Source organism: Mandrillus leucophaeus, unplaced genomic scaffold (genome assembly GCF_000951045.1).
Source record: "Mandrillus leucophaeus isolate KB7577 unplaced genomic scaffold, Mleu.le_1.0 Scaffold376, whole genome shotgun sequence".
Lineage (NCBI taxonomy): Eukaryota > Metazoa > Chordata > Mammalia > Primates > Cercopithecidae > Mandrillus > Mandrillus leucophaeus.
In genome coordinates, this window is record NW_012103987.1 from 2,036,903 (window position 1) to 2,060,429 (window position 23,527).

General features: G+C 39.1%; 1 pseudogene; it reads left to right on the forward strand.

The window, feature by feature from the left end:
• The first annotated feature begins 338 nt into the window (after positions 1–338).
• On the forward strand, positions 339–790 carry LOC105546965 (annotated as a pseudogene).
• Positions 791–23,527: the final 22,737 nt, after the last annotated feature.

The window sequence follows — 23,527 nt, forward strand, 5'->3', positions numbered from 1 at the left end:
TTCTTTATTCAACCACCTTTTCAGTTGTTATTCAAAAAATATTTATCTAGCGTTCACCATGGATTAGCTCTTCCAAAGGATAGTCAAGGTTCTTGGCCTCAAGAAGTTTACATTCTACAGAAAACCTATTAACTGAGGAGCACATGTATGGTAGGATTTTCCTCTTCTGCATATAGTAAATAGTGCTCTTCACATACTATTCTATACCCAGCCTCACTTCATCCTTTCCAGTTGCTCATGTAGAAGAAGAAATCAGAGAACCTGTCTTTTCCAAGGTCTACAAGTAGGAAATCAATGCAAGCTAAGCAGTTTAAAGCATCTCATTTTTCTGGTCCAACATGGCGGCACCCAGCAGCGATGTGAATTGTGAGGTGTTTCGTAAGTTCCAGGAATTATTCAAGGTGATGAGGAACATTGATAACAGAACAGTACATGAGTTAAACACTATGATTCCCACAGCTTCCTTTGCAGGGAAAAAATTGATGTCAGCCAAACCTATAAACAATTTTATGAGTTTTTGATAGCAGCTCATGCCAGTAGGGAAAGAGCCATAAAACAATTGTATAGTCCAGACCTCAGCAGTAGTAAAAAACTTCCAAGAGGAGAAAGATAAAAATGTGGATGATTTAACATTACTAAAGCAACTTAGAAAAGAGCAGAAAAAGTTGAAATGGATGCAGTGAGAACCGAATGTTGAAGAGCGGTAAATCAAAAGATCTGGAAGATGTTTAACAAATACTGCCAAATTCACTTCAAGCCTCCAAATGTGTCTGGAATTGGTGGGTTCTAGGTCTCACTGACTTCAAGAATGAAGCTGCGGACCCTTGCGGCGACTGTTACAGTTCTTAAAGATGGTGTGTCTGGAGTTTGTTCCTTCAGATGTGTCTGGAGCTTCTTCCTTCTGGTGGGCTCGTGGTCTCGCTGTCAGGAGTGAAACTGCAGACCTTCGTGGTGAGTGTTACAGCTCTTAAAGGCAGCGCGTCTGGAATTGTTCGTTCTTCCCAGTGGATTCGTGGTCTGGTTGGCTTCAGGAGTAAAGCTGCAGACCGTCGCAGTCTCGTTCTCTTCAAGAGTAAAGCTGCAGACCTTCCCGGTGAGTGCTACAGCTCATAAAGGCAGCATGGACCCAAAGAGTGAGCAGCAGCAAGATTTATTGCAAAGAGCAAAAGAACCAAGCTTCCACAGTGCGGAAGGGGACCCTAGCGGGTTGCCACTGCTGACTCCCCCCAGCCTGCTTTTATTCCCTTATCTGACCCCACCCACATTGTGCTGATTGGCCCATTTTACAGAGTGCTGATTGGTCTATTTTACAGAGAGCTGATTGGTCTGTTTTGACAGAGTGCTAATTAGTGCGTTTACAATTCTTGAGCTAGACACAGAGTGCTGCTAGACAGAAAAGTTCTCCAAGTCCACACTAGGTTAGCTAGACACAGAGTTAGCTAGATACAGAGTACCCATTGGTGTATTTACAAACCCTGAGCTAGACACAGAGTGCTAATTGGTACGTTTACAATCCTTGAGCTAGACACAGAGTGCTGCTAGACAGAAAAGTTCTCCAAGTCCCCACTACGTTAGCTAGACACAGAGTTAGCTAGATACAGAGTACCAATTGTTGTATTTACAAACCCTGAGCTAGACACAGAGTACTGATTGGTGTATTTACAAACCTTGAACTAGACAGAGTGCTGATTGGTGTATTTACGATTCTCTAGCTAGACATAAAAGTTCTCCAAGTCCCCACCAGATTAGCTAGATACAGAGTGCCGATTGGTGCACATACAATCCTCCCGCTAGATATAAAAGTTTCCCAAGCCCCATCTGGCTCAGGAGCCCAGCTGGCTTCACCTAGTGGATCCTGCACCCTGGGTGCAGGCGGAGCTGCCCTCCAGTCCCGAGCTACGCCTGCACTCCTCAGCCCTTGGGCTGTGATGGGACCGGGAGCCACGGAGCAGGGAGCAGTGCCCATCAGGGAGGCTGGGGCCGCCCTGGAGCCCACCGCAGGGCAGGAGCTTAGACATAGCAGGCTGCAGGTCCCAAGCCCCACCCGGCAGGGAGGCAGCTAAGGCTCAGCAAGAATTGGAGCACAGCGCCAGCGAGCCAGCACTGCTGGGGGACCCGATGCAACCTCTGCAGCTGCTGGCCCGGGTGCTAAGCCCCTCGCTGCGCTGGGCCAGCGGCGACAGCTGGCCGCTCCGTGTGCGGGGCCAGGGGAGCCGGTGCCTGCACCCGCGTCCACTGGAACTCGCACTGGCCCACTAGCGCCGCATGCAGCCCCAGTTCCAGCCTGCGCCTCTCCCTCCACACCTCCCCGCAGCAGAGGGAGGCAGCTCCAGCCTCAGCCAACCCAGAGAGGGGCTCCCATGGTGCCTTGACGGGCTGAAGGGCTCCTCAAGGGCCGCCAGAGTGGACGCCGAGGCCGAGGAGGCGCTGAGAGTGAGGACTGCTAGCACATTGTCACCTCTCACAAAGAATGAAGAAAGAGATACTTTTTTAAAAGGACCGGATCATCTCATAAGAGCTAAGTATGACATATAATCAATAAGACAAGCTTCCTGGGATGATTTCTGAGCCAACAGTGTGAGACCTGTTGTTAATTTCAGCCCTACTTAGTCAAGACCTCAAGTATAAATAATTTTGATAATTATGGAGAAATCAACTGCTAGTTTATACTGATCCTGTTAAAAATTGTTTGAAACTATTAAAATAATTTTCTGACTCAGTGTACATTTTAAAAAATCTCATCTCAAATAATCAGAAAATTGTATTTCCCAAATTCCTTTCATACTTATAAACACTAAAGCAGCATAGATTCAGAAATAGCACAACTGTAATTTTGGATGGGCAAATTGCTGTATATGTACTAAAGAAATGAAATAACAAAATCAATGAAGATCATTCATAGCTCTCGACTGTGATGTGGTGATGATCTAAATAGCCTAACTCTAGGTTATAATGAAGGATAAATGTCAATAAGGCAAATACAACACATGAACTGCATTTTAAAACTCCAGCCCTTGGCAAAGGAATCTCTTCACCCTCCCTCCCATACCCTCTCCCATATGTATAAGAACATAGTCACACAATTAAATTTTGGGTGTTATTCTCGATAAGGTGTACTTCAAGTAATTACAAAGCAACAGAAAAAAAATAGTTTATCTTACTGAACATTAAATCACAAACTGTTGCAGAATTATGAACAATTTATTTCAATAGTAAGGCAAGAATACATATTTGGAACTTCATAGAAGTCCATACTACCCCAGATTCACTCAACATTCAACAAATTTTCTTTTTACTGAGCTTCTCCCTGTTTTGGGCTCCTAACACTCAGACCTCATGAGTAAGGATGCAGAATCCTGAGCAGAAAATTTTCTTTTTTCTTTTTTTTTTCAGACCAAGTCTCGCTCTGTCACCAGGCTGGCGTGCAGTAGCACGATCTCAGCTCACTGCCAGCTCCGCCTCCCAGGTTCACGCCATTCTCCTGCCTCAGCCTCGCGAGTAGCTGGGACTACAGGTGCCCGCCACCACACCCAGCTAATTTTGTGTGTGTGTGTGTGTGTGTGTGTGTGTGTATTTTTTAGTAGAGTTAGGGTTTGACCGTGTTAGCCAGCATGGTCTTGATCTCCTGCCCTTGTGATCCACCTGCCTCGGCCTCCCAAAATGCCGGGATTATAGGCGTGAGCCACTGCACCCGGCCCTGAGCAGGAAATTTTCAAATCTTGTACCTGGGGCTACACTAGCTCAATGTCCCTGGCTCAAAGTTCTGAAACTAGAAGTGATTAAGCATGAAATAGGTCTGTACTGGATACTGGATACTGGAGTATCTTACTTTTCTTATTTAAATAACTGTTTATCCACATGAGGTAAAAGTCCCTATTTCACAAACAGTTGATAAAGAAAATCTAACTCAAACTGGTTTAAGCAGAAGAGGGAATCTTCTGAAAAGTCCACAAACAAATAAATTTGACTTCTGACTTGACAGGGTTCAGGGTCTGAAAAGACGTCTTCGGTTCCCTGTGTCTGATATGTCAACTCTGTTAGTTTCCTTCTTAGATGCTACATGGTGAGCAAGATAACTGCCCTCAATGCAGTTTCTTATATTTTCCCCTACACAATGAAAGTTCTGGACCTGACTCTCATTGGCCTATATTGGACCACAGACCAGAGGAATGCCCTTTCTGATTGGCCAGTCTGAATCACATGTTCTCCAGGGTTCTCATGACTCTGGATTCGATAGAGTCAACTTTAGTTAGGCTGAAAATGGCAGAAAGGGTGGTTCTCCCAGAAGTTCGGATTAGCATTAACTAAAAGAAAGTAAAATACATACTAGGTAGCAAAAAAAAAAAAGCACATATTCACTACAGATGACAAGCTTAGGTCTCCCAGGCAGTAAGAATTTCCATTTGTAAATGAGGTACTGCAGAGAAAGAGGTGTGGATTTGAAGTCAAAATTTCTTAATTCTAATATTAGCTAGCTCAACTGGTTTTAGCTACATGACAGGGGTCTTGTAAGAATTAAATAAGTATTTAGTGAAAGTGTTTCATTAACATTTGAATATTAATTTATAGTTAAATACTGTCATCACAAGAAGCTAAGAATATGTCCTTTGGAAAGGTATTTTTCAAATACCTGAGTTGACTGACAGAACCTCACTTTTGTTTAAGAAACCCAATCCCCTCAATAGTGTCATGTGCTTCATTAAGCTACAGTGGCAATGGCATCTTGTGGTGTTGCCATCTACTAGATCCTTGGAGTCTTCTGGTCCAGCCAATAGACATGATTCAAGAAAGTAGGAAAAAAACACACTCTTAAGTGCTTTGCCTGAGAAGTAACACATGTCAATTTTGCTCATATTTCATTGGTCAGAACTGGACATACACGATCAAGATGAAAGTGATGGGAAATGTAGCCCCTGTCTGGACAACTACTTCTAAAAGATAAGTTTATTCCATGGAAGGTGGAACACACAACCAGCCATGTCTATTGCTAAAGCCATGTTAACTGAAATGGCCGTCAACACTGACACAAACTCTTGTCAAGGGAAAGAAAAGAAGGTGGAAATTCTTTAAGTCAAAACCATCAATTTCCTAGAGCTTCTATAGCAAATTGTTACAAACTTAGTGGCTTAAAAACGACAGAAATTAATACCTTCTCAGTTTTGGAGGCCAGAAGTCTAAAATCAATGTGCTGGCAGGGCTGTTCTCCTTCTGAAGGCTCCAAGGGAGACTCCTACCTTGCCTCTTCCAGGTTTTGATGGTTTCAAGTATTGCTTGGCTTATAACTATACAATTTCAGTCTCTGCCTCCATCTTCAGATGGTCTTCTCTTTGTGACTTCTTTTGTTCTTCTCTATGTCTACGTCTTCTCTTCTAAAGACACTTTTCATTGGATACTTTGCATTTAACATTCATTAAGGCCTACCCTAGTCTAGGATGATCTAATTTGAAGATCCTTACCTTAATTACATCCTCAAATACAATTTTTCTAAGTTAAGTTAGATTGATAAATTCTGGGTGAACACACTTTTTCCACCCAGGAAAAAAAATGGGAGGGGAAAAGGGGGCACAATTCAAGCCACTACTTGTTTTTTGAGAGCCCTAGAATAGTTTAGGTTTAAGTGTATATTCTCCATCTTGGCCAAATAGGATGAGTTCACACAGTTTTATGTGTCACTGAGATGCTAAAAAAACTAATTCTTTACATGGAAAGGTAAAACTATTTTGTACAAAAACAATAGACATAATTGCTAGAAAACTACCTGCATTTTGTACAAGAGCAATAGACATCATTGCTAGAGAACTATCTGCATATGGGAATTGATAACAATTATCAGTGCTACTTGTTCTGGTTTTTATTAATTTATTATACATCTTCATGTATGAGAGGCAGTGATAAAATATGCAAATAATTGAGATAGACCTGGATTCAGATATTAGCTCAGATACTTTGTAGATAAGTGATCTTGGGAAAGTTACTTAAGCTTTGTATATGAGAAGCTTTTGTATATGAGAAACCTTTACTTTCTCATATACAACAGGGATGGTTGAATTGTATCACACAAGATGTGGCACGTCATCAATCGTAACAAATGTACCACTGTGGTGCAAGATGTTGATAGTGGGAGAGGTTGAACATATGTGGAAATGGGGGTATTTGGAAACTCTTCATACTTTCTGATGAACTTTGCATAAACTTAAAAGTGCTCTAAAAGCCAAAGTTTACTAATTTTAAAAAATCACAGTGAATTGCAGTGCATGATATACACAAAGTTTATACACACAAAAATATGCAATATTTAATCAGACCCTACTCACTGTCTATATAAATCATATCTTTCCTTTAAGTTCCATCTTAACAGTTACCCTCTAGAAATCCCTTTTATTCTGCCTTCCTATGTAGATCTTTCCTGTACCTGAAATCCCGTGTGTAACCCATAGGAAAAACAAATAATGTGTCCTCCAAAGATCTATTATTGTTTCAGGTTTTCACATAAAATGTCTTCAAAACTGTAAGTTTTTCTTTGAAGAATGGGATTATATTTTTCAGATGTTCTTGGTCTTTTTTAGCAGCTTGATGGTTTGCTTAATAAATGAGACCTAACTAACCCCTAAAGTAAAAAAAAAAAAAAAAAAAAAATTACAATGTATCCAAACTATTTAAACTCATGTGAAAAGAATCTTCCCCTTGAAAATAATGTCAGAATTAATCTTTAGATTTCTCACCATGTAAAGTGTAACTACTACAGCATCTGTGTGTGTGTTGATAGTATTTTATGCTTACATAAATATTTGTATACACAATTTAAATCTAAGGTTCCCCTTCCTAACCCACATCTTATTTTCTGTGCCAAATGATCAGTGTGTGGGATTACATTTTCTAGGAGTAGCACACAGCTGTTAGGTGCCACAAATATATTAAGCTACAAAAGTCTATTTGAAGGCAACATTTCTGAAAAAGGCTCACCACCTCATCTGCGATAAGTCATAGAGCCTTTCATTCATTATAATTAGGTTCAACAGCCAAATAAAATTACTACATTTAAGCCTGACAATTGAAGGTCATGTTCAAAGCTGGAGAGAGGACACAGTGGAACATATGAGAAGGAGTTTCTATAAAAACTTCCCCTTACTCTGTGGTGTTTTAACACACGTAGTCCATGGTTTGCTGCTGGTTATTTGTTTTAGTCCTACAGATGAAGAAAATAAAAATTCATTCCAGGTTGGGAGAATCTTACATTAGGAAAAACAATTAGCATTTTAAAATTATAAATAATTGTAACCATTAGAGTTTATCGAATACCCACAAGTAGGGTAGTTTTAAAATATTCGTAGGCAATAGGCAGGAGGCAGGCTTCTCTTTGAGACTTCAAATCTTCATTACATTAAATATATTAACCAGGCACACTGACTCATGCCTGTAATCCCAACACTTTGGGAGGCTAAGGTAGGAGGATTGCTTGAGGGCAGGAGTTCAAGACCAGCCTGGTCAACATAGTGAGACTCCATTTCTATTAAACAAATAAAATGACATTGAAACATACAACTGTGGCCAGGCACGGTGGCTCACACCCGTAATCCCAGCACTTTGGGAGGCCTAGGCAGGCGGATCATGAGGTCAGGAGACTGAGACCATCCTGGCTAACACGGTGAAACCCTGTCTCTACTAAAAATACAAAAATTAGCCTGGTGTGGTGGTGGGTGCCTGTAGTACCAGCTACTCGGGAGGATGAGGCAGGAGAATGGCATGAACCCAGGACGCAGAGCTTGCAGTGAGCGGAGATTGCGCCACTGCACTCCAGCCTGGGCGACAGAGCAAGACTTTGTCCCACAAAAAAAAAACAAAAAACCTCTCAATAAATCAAAATTTTGAATTTTAAAAGGGGTTTTATAATTTTTATTAACACATTTATTCTAGATAAGCCCATGGAAATCTTGTAGGCTGTGAGCACTCAGCTTATATCACTAAATGAATAAATGCCTTGTTTACATCAGGTGATTTGCCAACATTGTCTCCTTTTAACACACTTTAAGGCAGAATTTTTTTTCCCTTTTCCAAATGAGGAAACTGAGCTGGAAGAGTCTAATGAGCATTCCTAGGATCATGAGAGCAGTAAGGAGCAGAGTCAAGGTTCAAATCCAACTTAATCTGCCCTCTGTGCCCAGACTCTTTCCTGCCATCCTCTGCCCATCCAAATAATGTGGGTCTTGACATACCTCCTTGACTTTTATTGGATGCAAAACAATTTAATCAATATTTATTGTCTATAACTCAAGAGTAAATTAATTATCTGCCTTGGGACCACCCTGATTCATATGTAGGTATCTAATTTTTGACACAAGTGTCACATTTTTTCCTAACTACAACTGCAAACAACATGAGGGCACCTCCACCCTTATTGTCCCCTCCCCAGCATCTGGCCTGTATGGCATATATATGGGAAGCTTGGTAACATTGTTGAGGAACACACAACTTTCACTAACAATCAATGTCAAGTCCCTATGTGAAAGCCAAGTGAAGTCCCAGTTTTCTGTAAATATAATTCTACTGAGTTAAAACCAAAATTGTTATATAACAAATTATTCTATGTATCATGTTAAATTGTATACGTATAAATATTGTCCTGTAGAAGTTATCAGTACAGACTACTCTTTCTTCCCTTGAAGCTTGGGTAGAAGGGACCAATCTCATTAACAACTAAAGACAGATTGTATTTGAACATAGAGGGATAGAAGAAAGAGGAATGCTTTTCTGAGGAAGAGGATAATCCTCTGGCAGGTGGGAAAATCTTGATTTAAAGAGACTATGTCCCCAAAATATTCTAATGTAGGGACAAATGTAGAGTCTATTTTTCCTTTAATTTTTTACAAATTAGTATTTTGACATAACTTCAGATTTAAGATGAAATTGCAAGAATTGTACAAAAAATCCATGAATCCTTTACCCAGATTAGCCAAGTGTTAACATTTTACCATATTTGCTTTTACTTTCTCTCTCTCTCTCTTTCTCTCTCTCTCTCTCTCTCTCTCTGTGTGTATATATACATATGTATACACACACACATATACTTTTCTCTGAGTCTGAGGTTAAGTGTGAACATGATATTCCTTCATGCCTAAATATATCAGTGCAAAGCATTCTTAGATAACCACAATATAATTTTCACAGCTAGGAAATTAATATTAAAGCAATACCATTATCTAAACTACAAACTTTACTCAGATTTTGCCAATTGTCCCAATTAAATCCTTTATAGAAAAAAAAAAAAAAAGGCCCAGATCAGTCATTGTATTTGGTTATATGTCTTAACCTGAAACTGTTTCTTGGTCTTTTTTGTGTGTTTTATGACATTCACATTTTTAAGAGTACAAGGGGACAATTTGACCTTGTCTGATATTTCTTCGTGATTTGATTCAGTTTTGCACTATGGGCAGGACTCAAGGATGTCACGTTTTTCTCAATGCATCATATTAGAAGGCATTTGATGCCAATTTTCCCCATTAATGGTGATGTTTACTCTAATAGGTATTAAGGTGATGATTGTGAGGTGTCTCTAGTAAAAAGTTACCATTTTTGCTTTGTAATTAATTGGGGTGTTGTGGGGAAATATAATGTCATTTTTAAAATATTATTTTAATTCTAGTATTATAAAGCAAGTGTTTTTGTCCTATTTGATCTTATTAGCATCGTATAAGCTATCCATAATCCTGAATTTTCAAGAGACTAAAAAAGTTGTATCTGGAACACATATGTGTTTTGAATGAGATGAATTACAGTGTATATATTCTATCCAAAACATGGACTTTTCTACATATTTTGAGGGCAAAAATGTTCTCATGGTTATAGGTTAATAGTTATTTAACCTATGTGGCATATGTTTTATGATAAAACATAAAACATTGCCACTTTTATAATCCTTCTTATTTTTCTTGAATCTAGGACCTTATTCACCCAAAACAATTTAGTTGACAACTAATTTTAATTTAATGTAAGGCAATATTTGTTAATATTTTCTAAGAAATGTTTATTTTGAAAAGGTGTCCATTAACAATCTTCTCCTAAAGACTTCAGTATAATCTAATTGTTGGGAGATAAATTTAGGATTGGGGATAGTTCATAATTATTGTGACCTCCAGTTGGATGAAGTAGCAAAATATTTGCCTTCAGATAGACGCTTCAGGAATCTTGTTACCTCATAAATAAATGTATGAGTTTGGCAAAGATCACCCTGGCTGCTCTATGGAAAATGATTTAGAGAGGGAGAAGTGGTGGAAACAAGGAGACCACACAGGAGACTGTTCAATAATCCAATGAAGAGACTACAATTACACCAACTCAAGATATAAATCAGAGGCTGGATCAATAGGAATTCATGATCATGTGGATACAGGGACTAAGATACACGGAGATATCAGGACAACTGTCTGAATTAAATTTGAACAACAGTGTGAGGGTGGACAAGTTGCCAGTTACTAAGAAGGGACTACTAGGGAAGTAAAAGGAGTTTTGCACATGTTGCTTTTGAGATGTCATTGAGGCATCCCAGTGGACATAATCAGGAGGTCTTTGGAGGTACAAGGCTGGAGCACAGAAGAGACATTAAGGTGGAACAACTGTGCTTAGTGCTTCATTTATTAAGATTAATCTAGTACCATTTTTTGATTAGCTTCCATCAAATGTGATTTTTGTTTAAAACTCAAAACCACCATCTGAAACAGATGAAGTAAGCATTAACCAGTTTTATAGTAAGCTTGTACTCTTGTGATGGCAGAGCCAAATCAAGCAATAATAATACGTTTAGTTAGGCACTGTGCAAGCACTTTAAGTACACTCTCTCATTTAAATAAAATTTTTAAAGTAAAAAAGGGAGTCCTGTACTCACCATAGTAAAATATCACATGACTTTTCCATCATGAAAAATTTATTGACCTTTCTGTCTGAAAGCTTCTTTCTCTGAAAATGATCTATGTCCATACCACCATGCTGTCCTCCTCACCACCTCAAGCTTCCTTTTCCTGCCCTCCATCCATGTTGGTAAACACGGCCCAATTTGCTGTCCAGAATTGATTGTTCATGGAAAGGCAGGATGGAACCAAGCCAAAGTGGGACCAAAGTTTTTCTCCAGAGATTTATGATCAGAGTCAAAGATTCCAACTCAGTCTAGGTGCTCTCTGAAGCCAAGGAACATAAACCGAGGAAAAGGTTGCATGTCTTTGTTCTACACTGTGGGCAAAGAACATCATAAAAAACTGCTCAGCAAGAGAGGCCACACGAAGCTGATCCAAAGGGATCAGTGAGGATGAGATTGCGGGGGTTCTGACTCCTGAGGGACAGTCATATTTCCATCCTCTGACCCACGCAATAGCCCAGTATCCTTACCTTGCTCAATTGGAGCTGAATTTCCATTACTCGCACTTGCCAAGGCTGATCTGGCTACTCTACTGCTGAGTGCCCAATCTGTCAGTAGCAGAAATCCACACTGAGTCCTCAATATGGACCATTTCCTAGGATGATCAGCCAGCTCCCTGATGGCAAGTGGATTACACTGGAGCATTTATTTTATGGAAAGGGCAGTGTTTTGTTCTCACTGGAATAAACATTTAATCTGGAGTTGGATTTGCCTTCTCTGCTTCTTCCAAAATTACCAACCATAACCTTATCCACCATCATAGTATTTCACACAGTATTGCTTCTGATCAAGGAAATCACTTCACAGCTAATGAAGTGCAGTAATGGGCCCACGCCTATAGGATTCACTGGTTTCACCAGGTTCCTCACCATCCTGAAGCAGCTAGCTTGATAGAATAGTGGAATACTTTGGCCAGGCATGGTGGCTCACACCTGTAATCCCAGCACTTTGGGAGGCTGAGGCGGGCTGATCACGAGGTCAGGAAATCGAGACCATCCTGGCTAACACGGTGAAACCCTGTCTCTACTAAAAAATAAAAAAAATAAACAAAATTAGCCAGACGTGGTGGCGGGCACCTGTAGTCCCACCTACTCAGGAGGCTGAGACAGGTGAGTGGTGTGAACCCAGGAGGCGGAGCCTGCAGTGAACCGAGATCGTACCACTGCACTCCAGCCTGGGCGACAGAGTGAGATTCCGTCTCAAAAAAAAAAAAAAAAAACAGTGGAATGCTTTTTGAAGACTCAATTTCAGTGCCAATTATATGACAATACCTCCAAGAGGCTATCTATGCTCTGAAGCAGCATCCAATATATGATACGGTTTCTCCCATGGCCAGGATTCATGGGTCTCAAGAATCAATTGGTAGAAATGGCACAACTCATATTACCCCGGTGATATACTAGCACAATGGTTGCTTCCTATCCCTGCAACCTTATGTTCTGCTGGTATAGACGTATTAGCTCCAATGGAAGAAATATTTTTACTAGGAAACACAGCAATAATTTCATTGAAATAGAAGTTAAGACGACCATTAACTAGTCACCTTGGGCTCCTCCTGACTCTGAATTAACAGGCAAGGAAGGGAGCTATTGTGTAGGATGGGGTAATCAGTCCTGGTTACCAAGGGGAAATTGGACTGCTGCTACACAAGGGAGGCAAGGAAGAGTGTGTCTTAAACATTGGAGATCTTTCAGGGTGTTTCTTAGTACTACCCTGTTCTTTGATTAAAGCCAATGCAAAACCACAACATCACAATTCAGGTAGGACTGCTAAGGGCCCAGATTCTTCAAAAATAATGGGAATTTTACTTGGTTGTGTTTTTTGCCTACCAGGCAAAGAACTATGACCAACTGAAGTGATTACTGAGAACAAAGGAAATATGGAATGTATACTAGCAGAAGATAGTTACAAATGACAGCTATAACCATGTGTCTCCTTACAGAAATGAGGACTGTAATTGTTATGAGTATTTCTTCCTTATTTTCTTATAAATATGTTTGTATGTATATGTGTATATATATGTATTCATGTATGTATCTGTATATATATGAAGCAAATATTGTGTTTTCTTCCTCTCTTATTCCCTTATCATCTAACGTAAGATGTATTAATAATAGTTGAGTTTATATCACCATATTTAAGTTATATTATGAAGAGTGAACACCATCAATTTGAAAAATCCTGTCAGGCGGGGCACAGAGCCTCACGCCTATAATCCCAGCACTTTGGGAGGCCGAGGCGGGTGGATCACCTGAGATCAAGAGTTCCAGACCAGCCTGACCAACATGGAGAAACTCATCTCTACAAAAACACAAAATTAGCTGGGCATGGTGGTGCATGCCTGTAATCCCAGATACTCAGGAGGCTGAGGCAGGAGAATCACTTGAACTCAGGAGGTGGAGGTTGCCGTGAGCCGAGATCATGCCATTGCACCTCAGCCTTGGGAACAAGAGCAAAAGTCTATCACAAAAACAAACAAACAAAAACAAAAACAAAAACCTGGCAATATCAAGCGTTAAGAAGTGGATCAGCTTGAGCTCTTATACATTATGATGGAATGTAAAAATGGTACAGCCACTTGGAGAAGAGTTTGGCATTTATCTATACTTGCCATGTGGCCCAATAATCCCACTCCTAGATATTTATCCTGGAGAAATAAAAGCTTATATTAAGCATAAAAACTCTTCTGCAAATACTTATAATAATAGTATTCATAACTACTCCCACCAGGAAATAACCCAAATGTCCTTCAGTACATGCATGTGTAAACCATAGGTACATGCATGCAATGGAATACTACACAGTAATAAAAAGGAATGATCAATACATTCAGCAATATGAAGAAATCTCACATGCACTGTGATGAGCAAAATGTTATATACTCTATCATTCCATTTATATGGCCTTCTGGAAAAGGCAAAACTATAAAGATGGAGAACAGATTAGTGGTTATCTAGGGTTAGAGTTGGGGAAAGGTTCTGACTACAAAGCAGCAGCATGAGGGAATTTTTTGAAGGTGAAGTTAACTGTTCTATATCCCGATTATGGCAGCAGTAGTTACAAAACTCTATGGATTCGCTAAAACTCACAGAGCTGTACAACAAGTAAAAAGTGAATTTTAATGACATATTTTAAAAGTATCATTAAAAGGATTTTAAGCAAGGTAATATGTTTTAGAATGAATCAGTGTGAAGAATGGATTAGATCAGATGTATCAAACACCAGAGACATGAAATTTGCCTGGGGCTGTTGCATTAATCCAGTAGCGATTAAGGTTAACTAGGGTAGTGATAGCGAGGATGGAGAGAAGTGGATGGGTTTGAGGGTTTGAGAGATACTACATAGTAAAATTTGCAGACTATGACGATTAAGAGATAATACTCATGTTTTTGACTTAAGCAAGTGTCATTCACCAGGACAAAACTGGATACAGAAAGATTTTAGAGAGAGAACAGTTACTCAGTTTGGAATACATTAAGGTTTGTGATATAATTGTGTGTTTCTAGGCAGATAGATACACAGTACCATGGCTGAACTAAAATACTTCTCTTCTATCCAAGTAATGGTGCTGAGGAGTGACGTAATATACTATAATTATATAACTGACATTTCCAGGAACCCAAAGCAGTTCATGAAAAATGCAACGTGTATCTTCTCAGTTCATTGAATTATTCCTCCTGGAAACATTTTCAGCTTGGGACCTGGAGCCTGTTCACATCAATTTGTTGTCCACACAAAGGTGCAAAAACTGATGAGTAGAGTTTGAATAACAAGGGCAATTACTTAGCCCCCTACAGTAGCTTGAATCTCTAGCTCGTGCCAGTTTTCAGCTCCACTGAGAGCATGCTCTTCTGCCTAAAGAAACAAAAAATGCTGAGAGGAGGACAGATGTTTTCAAAAGTCCTTGAAAGCCTTTCTCCAATAATGTGGCTAAGGTAGCCTTTAATTTTACAGCTCAAGGACAATGAGAGAAAACATATTTGCCTCTTGTCACATAATAGTTCTCAGTAGGATTAATTATGGTTGTGGTACTTAATACTTCAAATCACTGGTTGGGTTTTTGTTCTCATTAGTGCTCCCAACAAAGCAAAAAATGAGCCAGTTAAGTATAGGAGTTCTCAAAGCCACAGATGACAATACTTGGTCCTATGTTGTTTTGAATTATTTTAATTGTTTCATTTGTATAGATCTGGTCTTCAAGAAAATCATGTCCTTTAAGAAGCATGTTTGCTCTTTCTGTTGACACCTTCCCTGTCCTTTGTGCAGTGCTGGATACACATTCTGAATTCGAAAAGTACCAAAAAAGTACTGTGATACACAGTAATGAACCTTAAAATGTTCTTGGTTGAGCTTTACTTTGAGTTAATGTTTAAGTCTCCTTCTTTCCCCATCTTATCGCCTGTTCCTATCATGCTCTACCCCGGACCCCAACTCACATACAAACTATTTTTTTTTACTTCTACATCTCTTTGTCTCACTCTTTCCCAGGTTCCTAAAGGCAAGGGGGAGCCTGTTACAAATCTTAGAGAATGAGTTAATTTCCTTATGACAGATGTTTTCAATATGTCTCAGAGCTCCAGCTGATCCTAATTGGGATTTAGAGTTTGCCTGATTGTGAGGAACTAGTGGTTTCACTGAGAGTTGTCCTTTTTAGAGAAGTAGGGGAAGGATAACAGGACCCAGAGGATAAAATTTTATGTGTGCATAGGCTTATGGCAGAGGGGAAAGTGAAGCAATAAAGAGAATAGGATGGCATTGGTTCCCTAGGCCAGAGCCTAGACTAGGTCTGATTCCTGGGAAGATGAAAAGTTATAGTAGTTGTGCCATAAACACAACTACTTATAATAATTCTTGAATGACTTTATGAGTCATAGAACCCAAACAGAGATGTTTTGTGGGAAAAGTAATCAATTCTAAACCTTCCTTTAATACCCTAACAGCTTTCCACAAACATCACAAAAGGAGCTTCTAGGCTATGACTCTAGGAATTCCATCCTCATGAAAACATGAGACTGAATAAGTAGGCGATAATCAGGTAAAGACTTGGGAGGGTCAGGAGGACATTTCAGGCAAAACAGACGTCTTGAGCAAAAGCACAAGATACAGCTCAATGTTTGGGAGAATCTCAAATAACTCATTATTGATGGAGCTTGATGTTACAAGACGTGGAGTAGCAAGTGTAAGAATAAAGAATAGGCAAGTCCTGCTTGAGATGCCTAAAAGCTGGAATTCCATCTTATAAACCAGGGATTGCCAACTCTAGTCCAGTGGTTGTGGCTGCCTGAAGGTCTGAGTGAAGAAGTCTGGGGTAGCATTTAGACTCAACAGGATCAGAGGCAAGAGAGGCAAGTGATAGCACATATGCGAGGTTTTGATGTTCCTGTTTTGGCAATGAGGAGCCATTGATAGTTCTTTGCCCCCAGCAAATGAGACCTCAAAGGCATATATTATACAACATCAGAGTATACTTATTGTTTAATAAATTTGGCCTTTTTTAAGATCCTGAGAGATCACTGATTATTTTAATCACATATATTGTGCCCTCCTCATTCTGTCAAGGTCTTCTGGTAAGGTTGAAACATATGCTGATTTAGCCAATAATATCAGCCCTTTCTGAGTCTTTAAAAATTGATCTGCACAAAGTTTAGATGAGGTCTATAGTCCTTAATCCTTCCATTTCAGTGTGACCTGCAAACTAATGAGTCTCTCAAAAGTTGCTTTGAGTAGATCTGCCAATTAGCAAATCACTTTATTATCTTAGGTGCTAACCCCAGATTAATTCCATAAACTTGACTTCTCATCTTTTCTGTTTTTACTTGGGTTCTCCCGAGATTTTAAGTCAAGGAAGAATCTCCACTTAAATATACTCAATAATAAACTAGCCAAACTAAAAGAGAGTGACTTAAAACATTCTATTACTTTAAAAGTTACCTTTAATACTATTATATAATGCAGATGTTAGAGGGAGGAGAGGGCATCACTAAACCTGACTTTTGCAGGTTTGAGGTACACAGTCTGGAGATCTCACTGAGCAATGGTATATTGAACTGTAACAGAATTTCAGAGGACAAAGTATGTAAGAGGAACAGACAACTGACTTAGATTAGCAAAATGTGGCTCTGGACATGTGAAGCTCAGCTTGTATTATAACATTCTAAAATATATATTCAGAACTGATCAATTGCCTGTCCATAATAGCTTCTTTTTAAGTACATTATAAATAAAATTTTAAGATTTTATCATATAGTAAATAATCACAAATTTTTAATATTATGGTAGGCTTTTCTTTCCATCCATATTTTTATCTTTATTGCTCACCACAGAGTTTCCTGTTTTTCTTACATTTCAGTGCATAACATTGGATATAACTGTCAAGGCTGGCAAATTTTAATTTTTTGACTTTTTAATTTTTCTCAATTATTTGGATACTCTCATGCTGCCAGCAGTTTTCTAGAGTTTTCCATTTGGGTACTCCACCCTTAGCTCACAGATTGCACTTGATTCCTCTATACCAGCATCCTCATCATATTGGCTTTCATTCTAAGACTTTTTGTTCACTGTAGCAAGATAGCTGCCATAGTCCAAGCATCATTATCTCACATGACAGTATCCCAAAGAGGAAGAAAGGGGACAAGGACAAAGTGTAATTTCACCCAATTTTATCTAGGGGAAAAAGCTCTTTAAGAGGTCATGCAGGTGACATTCCATTACTTTTCATAGGCCAAAAATGAGTCAAATGGCCATGCAGTGCAGAATAATATAGATAAATGAGTATGTGGCAGAAATGGATGGGATTGCCAAGACTAAAATAACCAATTCATAGCTCTTCCTTTTGAACTAGACACATGGCTCCTCCAAACAATTTCTAGATATTATTTATCAAGAAAAAAATTAGGAATGGCTTTTGGCCAGGCAATCAAAAATTTCTGACACATTACTCCATTAAAGGAATGGATATAATGTGGAGGTGAAGGGTTTTCTTGATTTAGAAATTTGGTAGATAATAGAGAATGGTGGAAGATGAGCAAGTTGAGTTGAGAGAAGAGAGATGATTTTCATTTGGGGCTCATCAAATTTGAAATGCCTGTCGTGCATTGAGGTGGATGTGTCCAAGAAGATGGGGGACACAAGGAACCAGATCTTAGGAAAAAGTTGTGTGCAGAAGAGAGACTTGAGATCCAGCAGTATAACTTATGATAGTTGAAGCGCTAGGTTTGAATGTAACCAGTGAGGGGAAGTATAAAGAGACAGATGACAGAGGAACTAGTATGAAGTGCCAATCAATAATTTAAGAATGGGAAAAGAAATTCAGATATGGAACGCAGCTTGGAAAGATATGACAGAGATAAGAGAAAAACCAGATGGGGGTAATGTCATGAAAATCCACAAAGACTTCCAAAAAAGGACTGAAAAAGAGAGTCAAATGCTGCAGAAAAGTCAAACAAGATGAAAGTAGAAAACAATGAGACGACTTGGGCAATTAGGGCATGTTATTGCATAGCAGTATTTTCAACAGAATGATTAAGAAAATAGCCAAATCATAGTGGGTTGAATAGCAAATGAGAATCAAGGAAAAGGAGAAAAGTATTTAACTAGTTACCACACATACACTCCAGTTGTCACTAAGGTTTATGATATCTTAATTTTTAAAAAGAATGAAAATGGTAGAAATGTTAGTCACTATGATTTTTTCTGCATGCCTTTTCAGCATAATCATCGATAGTATCTAATCTGTCTACCCACAGACAGATGTATGTATTTAGTATGCATGTATGTATTTAGTATGAATTTTTCAATTTCATAAATACTATCATTCAACTTGAGATCTAATCCTAATTTCAATCCTTACTAGCTTTGTGACTTATGTGGTTCGTCCAAAGGTCACACATCTAGTCTGTAAGATAATTCAAAATCCATATTCTTCACAATAGAGAATTCTGGTGAGCCTATTGAAGTGAGTCAGTTCCCACTTAATAAGTGACAATGTGACTTTAATTTTTCCACATGAATCTATCTACCTCCCCTTCCACAGTGCAACAGACAAAATAAGGGCTATGAGAGAAGATATTGAATACACACACACACACACACACACACACATATTCATAATATATGTAGTTATATTCAATGTTATTCATATATATCCAGAATTCTACCAGAGATAGAAGTAAAGAAGGTAGTCTCCATATTCCTGAGGATGAGAAACTCATTCCCTCCTCCCATCCAGCTATCCCCTCTCCTAGAATTTCCAGCCAGTTATAGCTGAGAAACAGATAAACTTTTAAACAGAGAAGCTCTCCAACAAAGGACTGTGTGAGAGAGGAGTGTAACTCAGTAGTGCCAATAATATAAATCCATCACATAAGGCCAAGCATGGTGGCACATGCCTGTAATCCCAGCATCTTGGGAGGCCAAGGCAGGTAAACTCCTTGAGCCCAGGAGTTCAAGGCTAGCCTGGGCAGCATGGTAAAACCCTGTCCCTACAAAAAGTACAAAAAACTAGCCAGGTGTGCTGGCACCTGCCTGTGGTCCCAGCTACTCAGGAGGCTGAGGTGGGAGGATCCCTTGAGCCCAGGAAACAGAGGTTGCAGTGAGCTGAGTTGCATGCCACTGTACTCCAGCCTTGGCAATAGAGCAAGGTCCTGTCTCAAAAAAAAAATAATAAATAATAATAAATTAATCAATCATATGCAGACTTCACTGGTTGTGATACATTCATTGTTAAGGCTTTCAAAATAGCATCATGTTAGATAATAAGCAGTATGTCAATTATGTCATTAAAGTAAAAAATGTGGGGGGAAAGTTCTACACATTCATTTGAAGTCAATCATTTATATTTTAAATGGTTGAGATGTGTAACTTAGGAAACTTTTGCATTGAAATAGAGCAAACAAATTATTACAAAGCATTTCAAAAGGAAAAAGATTGTTATCTGAAATTTTGGCTACTCTTTATTGGTTTTCCATAGCAATTGGCTTGTCCTTGCATTTTACTTTCTCTCTTCTACTAGTGAAGAAACAAAAATGACAGCAGCTAATGCCAGGTCCTTTGAGCTGTTGCTCTATAACAAAGTAATTTAGGGAGGCAGAAAGGGGATGGAGTCAACTTTTATGAGAAAACTGCTCATGTTTTCCTCTCATAGAACTTTTCCATTCAGATGTTTTATGACAACTACAGTCTCTAAGGACTAACTCTACAAAGACTGATACTTTAAAATAAGATTTCCCTTATTACTTAATCATTGCAATCTGACAATAAAACCATCCGCCTGTAATGAGCCAGCTCTGCAAACCACTCAAGTCCAAAGAACTGAATGTCTGAAAGAACTCATTGTGTTATCCTGGGATGCCAAATTTGACTTTCAGACAGAAACTTAGTGTCTGACTTTTCTTATACCATCAGTGGGATAAGACACTTTCCTACTTTTTTTCTCTACTATGGGCATCTAATTTTTTTAATCTGGTTTATTTTACATTAAATGATGAAATAATCATGTTCAGAAGCCCTTAGGGTAATATAGGTTTTCACATGTGCTAAACTGTTGCTGTTCTACAGCCACAATAGCAATTATTTCTGAGATTTATTGGGCTGTTATGCTAGGTAGTATGCTTCATATGCAGTTTACTCTTGAATACATGCAAGAATCTTACAGAGTAGGAAATATTATTTTCTTTATTTTACAGAAAAGAAAACTGAGGCTTAAAGCCATTGAATAAGCTGCCCAAGTCAGAGTTATTAAGTGGCAGTAGTAGGACTCAAACTCAGGTATTTTGAGGTCAGAGTTTAACAGTCCCCAACCCTTATTACAAATAAAACATACAAACATAAATTACTATAATCAATGAGAACTCTCACTTAGAAGGCCACATAAATAGTTAATAAGTTAATGGAGGCCGGGCGCGAGTGGCTCACGCCTGTAATCCCAGCACTCTGGGAGGCCAAGGTGGGCAGATCATGAGGTCAGGAGATCGAGACCATCCTGGCTAACATGGTGAAACCCTGTCTCTACTAAAAATACAAAAAAATTAGCTGGGCGTGGTGGCGGGTGCCTGTAGTCCCAGCTACTCAGGAGGCTGAGGCAGGAGAATGGTGTGAACCTGGGAGGCGGAGCTTGCAGTGAGCCTAGATCGTGCCACTGCACTCCAGCCTGGGTGACAGAGCAAGACTCCGTCTCAAAAAAAAAAAAAACAAAAAAAAGGTTAATGCAACATCAAAAAGAAGACTAATTAATATTTATTTAAACAATATAGAGCATTCAAGATATCTGTAAATATGAACTTTTTTCATTTTTAATATATGTTGAAAAATAAACAAGAAATTAAGCAGATGACTTTAGGTCAGGACTATTTTAAAGGAACCAAATCTTGGTAAGTAGAGCCTGTTATACTAAGTACTAGGGAAGTTTTGAAACACTTTTGCAAAGGAGAAGTATTTATGCCCAGTTCATTTAGTTTTTAAAGACGCAATTAAAAAAATAAAAATATTCATTTTGTTATTAGTGACAGACTTTCTAAATAAAACATCTGTTTCCTGAGCTGATGCTTCATAACCAGGTTAACAGGATCCTTGTGTCACACATGGTTATAAAATGACCAAGTGAAGGTCTATCATTGGCCCATCCATAATGGAACAACACAGTAAGACCAAAGTCATGGTCTCTGTAGTGCAGAACTTCATAAGTTTGATTTTGTTTAAATTTGAATAAACAACGTGTTTCCAGTCGCTCTTATCTTCAAGTCAGTGATTAGCAATACATTTGAACTTTTGCCAATTTTACACATAGAATCCAGTATAAAGTTTATAGTTATAGTCATAATGAGCTTCCTGTCTTACCTAAACTAATAATTAAAAGTTGTCCCCAAAATAATTTTCATCAGGCCATTTTATTTTTTCTTCTAGATCATTCTCAAGATGGTTCGCCTCCTAGGGGAAGGTAATTCCTTCTTTTGGGAAGATTGGGGTACGAAATATCCACCATGCAAGAAAATACTTCAATTAGTATCACTTGACTCAGAAGAAATTGCTCTGATCCAGTGGTCAACCATACCTCTGTTATTCCTCTTTTCCTATATGTTCCCTTAGGAATGCCAAGCAACTAACTAATATTGAGGCTCTAAAGATATGCACCTGAAGCGGGCAATGACAAGACACTTTCCATCTGTACCAAAGCTCTGACCTGGCCAGGCATAGTGGTTCATGCCTGTAATTCTAACATTCTGAGAGGCTGAGGTGGTGGGTCACTTGAGCCCAGAAGTTTGAGACCAGCCTGGGCAACATAGCAAGACCCAGTCTCTACAAATCTACAAAAATTAGCTGGGTGTGGTGGTGCACGCCTGTAGTCCTAGCTACTCAGGAGGCTGAAGTGGGAGGATCACCTGAGCCTGGGAGGTTGAGCCTACAGTGAGCTATGATCGTGCCACTGCACTCTAGCCTGGTGACAGAGCGAGATCCCGTTAAAAAAAAAAAAAAAAAAAAAATCTGACTGGGGCAGGAGGAAAGACTAATTTAACACAAAATTATAAGAGAAGAGACCAATAGTCGATTGTAATTGAAAATATAGTAAAACATAAGAGCTAAATCATGAATTTTTAATCAGAAAGGCCTAGATTTTCATCCTGGCTCTACAGCTTAGCCGTGGGGGTTGCTAATAAACGAAAGAGGAAAGGGGACTATGACCAGTGAACTGAGTCACATCCTCACTTTGTATATCTGAGAATATTAATTCCTGGTGTGGCAAAGATATGAAGGTGAAAGAAGTCTCAGTGGGCATAGAATCATGAAGCCAAAGTGCTTAGGGGATGGAAACCAGGTTCAGAAAAGTCCCTGGGAATGAGAAAAACAATATGCCTGTGTTCAAGTCTTCAGGGAAAGGCCAAATAGGAGGATGTTAAATGAGGGCAGGTGACATCAGTGCTAATTTGAAGATGGTGGTTTTAAAAGAGGATGAACTTCTAGCATGGAAATGGATAATAATACTAATATCCAACATATAATTAGCATTTGAAACCTGCTAGAAACGAAGTGCTTTATATGTATCATCATGTTTAAGCTTCGCAGTCTTGAAAGGCATATACTCTCCTTACACGTACTGTACTGATGCAGACAGGAAAATCCTAAGAGTGGAAGTACTTAGCCCAACGGCACAGAGGTTGTAAATGGTGAAACTGGGATTCACACCCAGGCTGATTCCAGATCCTTTTCTTTCACCCACAGCCATACTGATGCCTCCATATAATAAATCCGGGGAACAATGAGAGAGGCATGCTCTAGTCATTGAGGAAGGGGCTTTCTCTCTAATGACCGTAATGAGCTGCCAAGCTTTAGGAAGGATAGGAAGAGATGGGAAGATAAAAATGTAGAGGATAAGAGGAATGTGACAGGATAAAGTTATTAATTTGTGAGGGTTCACAGCTTTCCCCCTTTTCTTTCCTCTGATCTCTGAGGAGAGCAAGCACAAGTCATCAGAGAAGAATTATATTCACTAAAGGGACTTTAATGTGAGCAAAGAAAATCTGGGGGCTATAAGTATCATACAAGAAGAGAGCTTAGATTATATGTTTACTTTTGGGGAAGGTTGATGGAAATTGGGATCAGGAGAGAGGAGAGGGGGAGTAAGTGAGA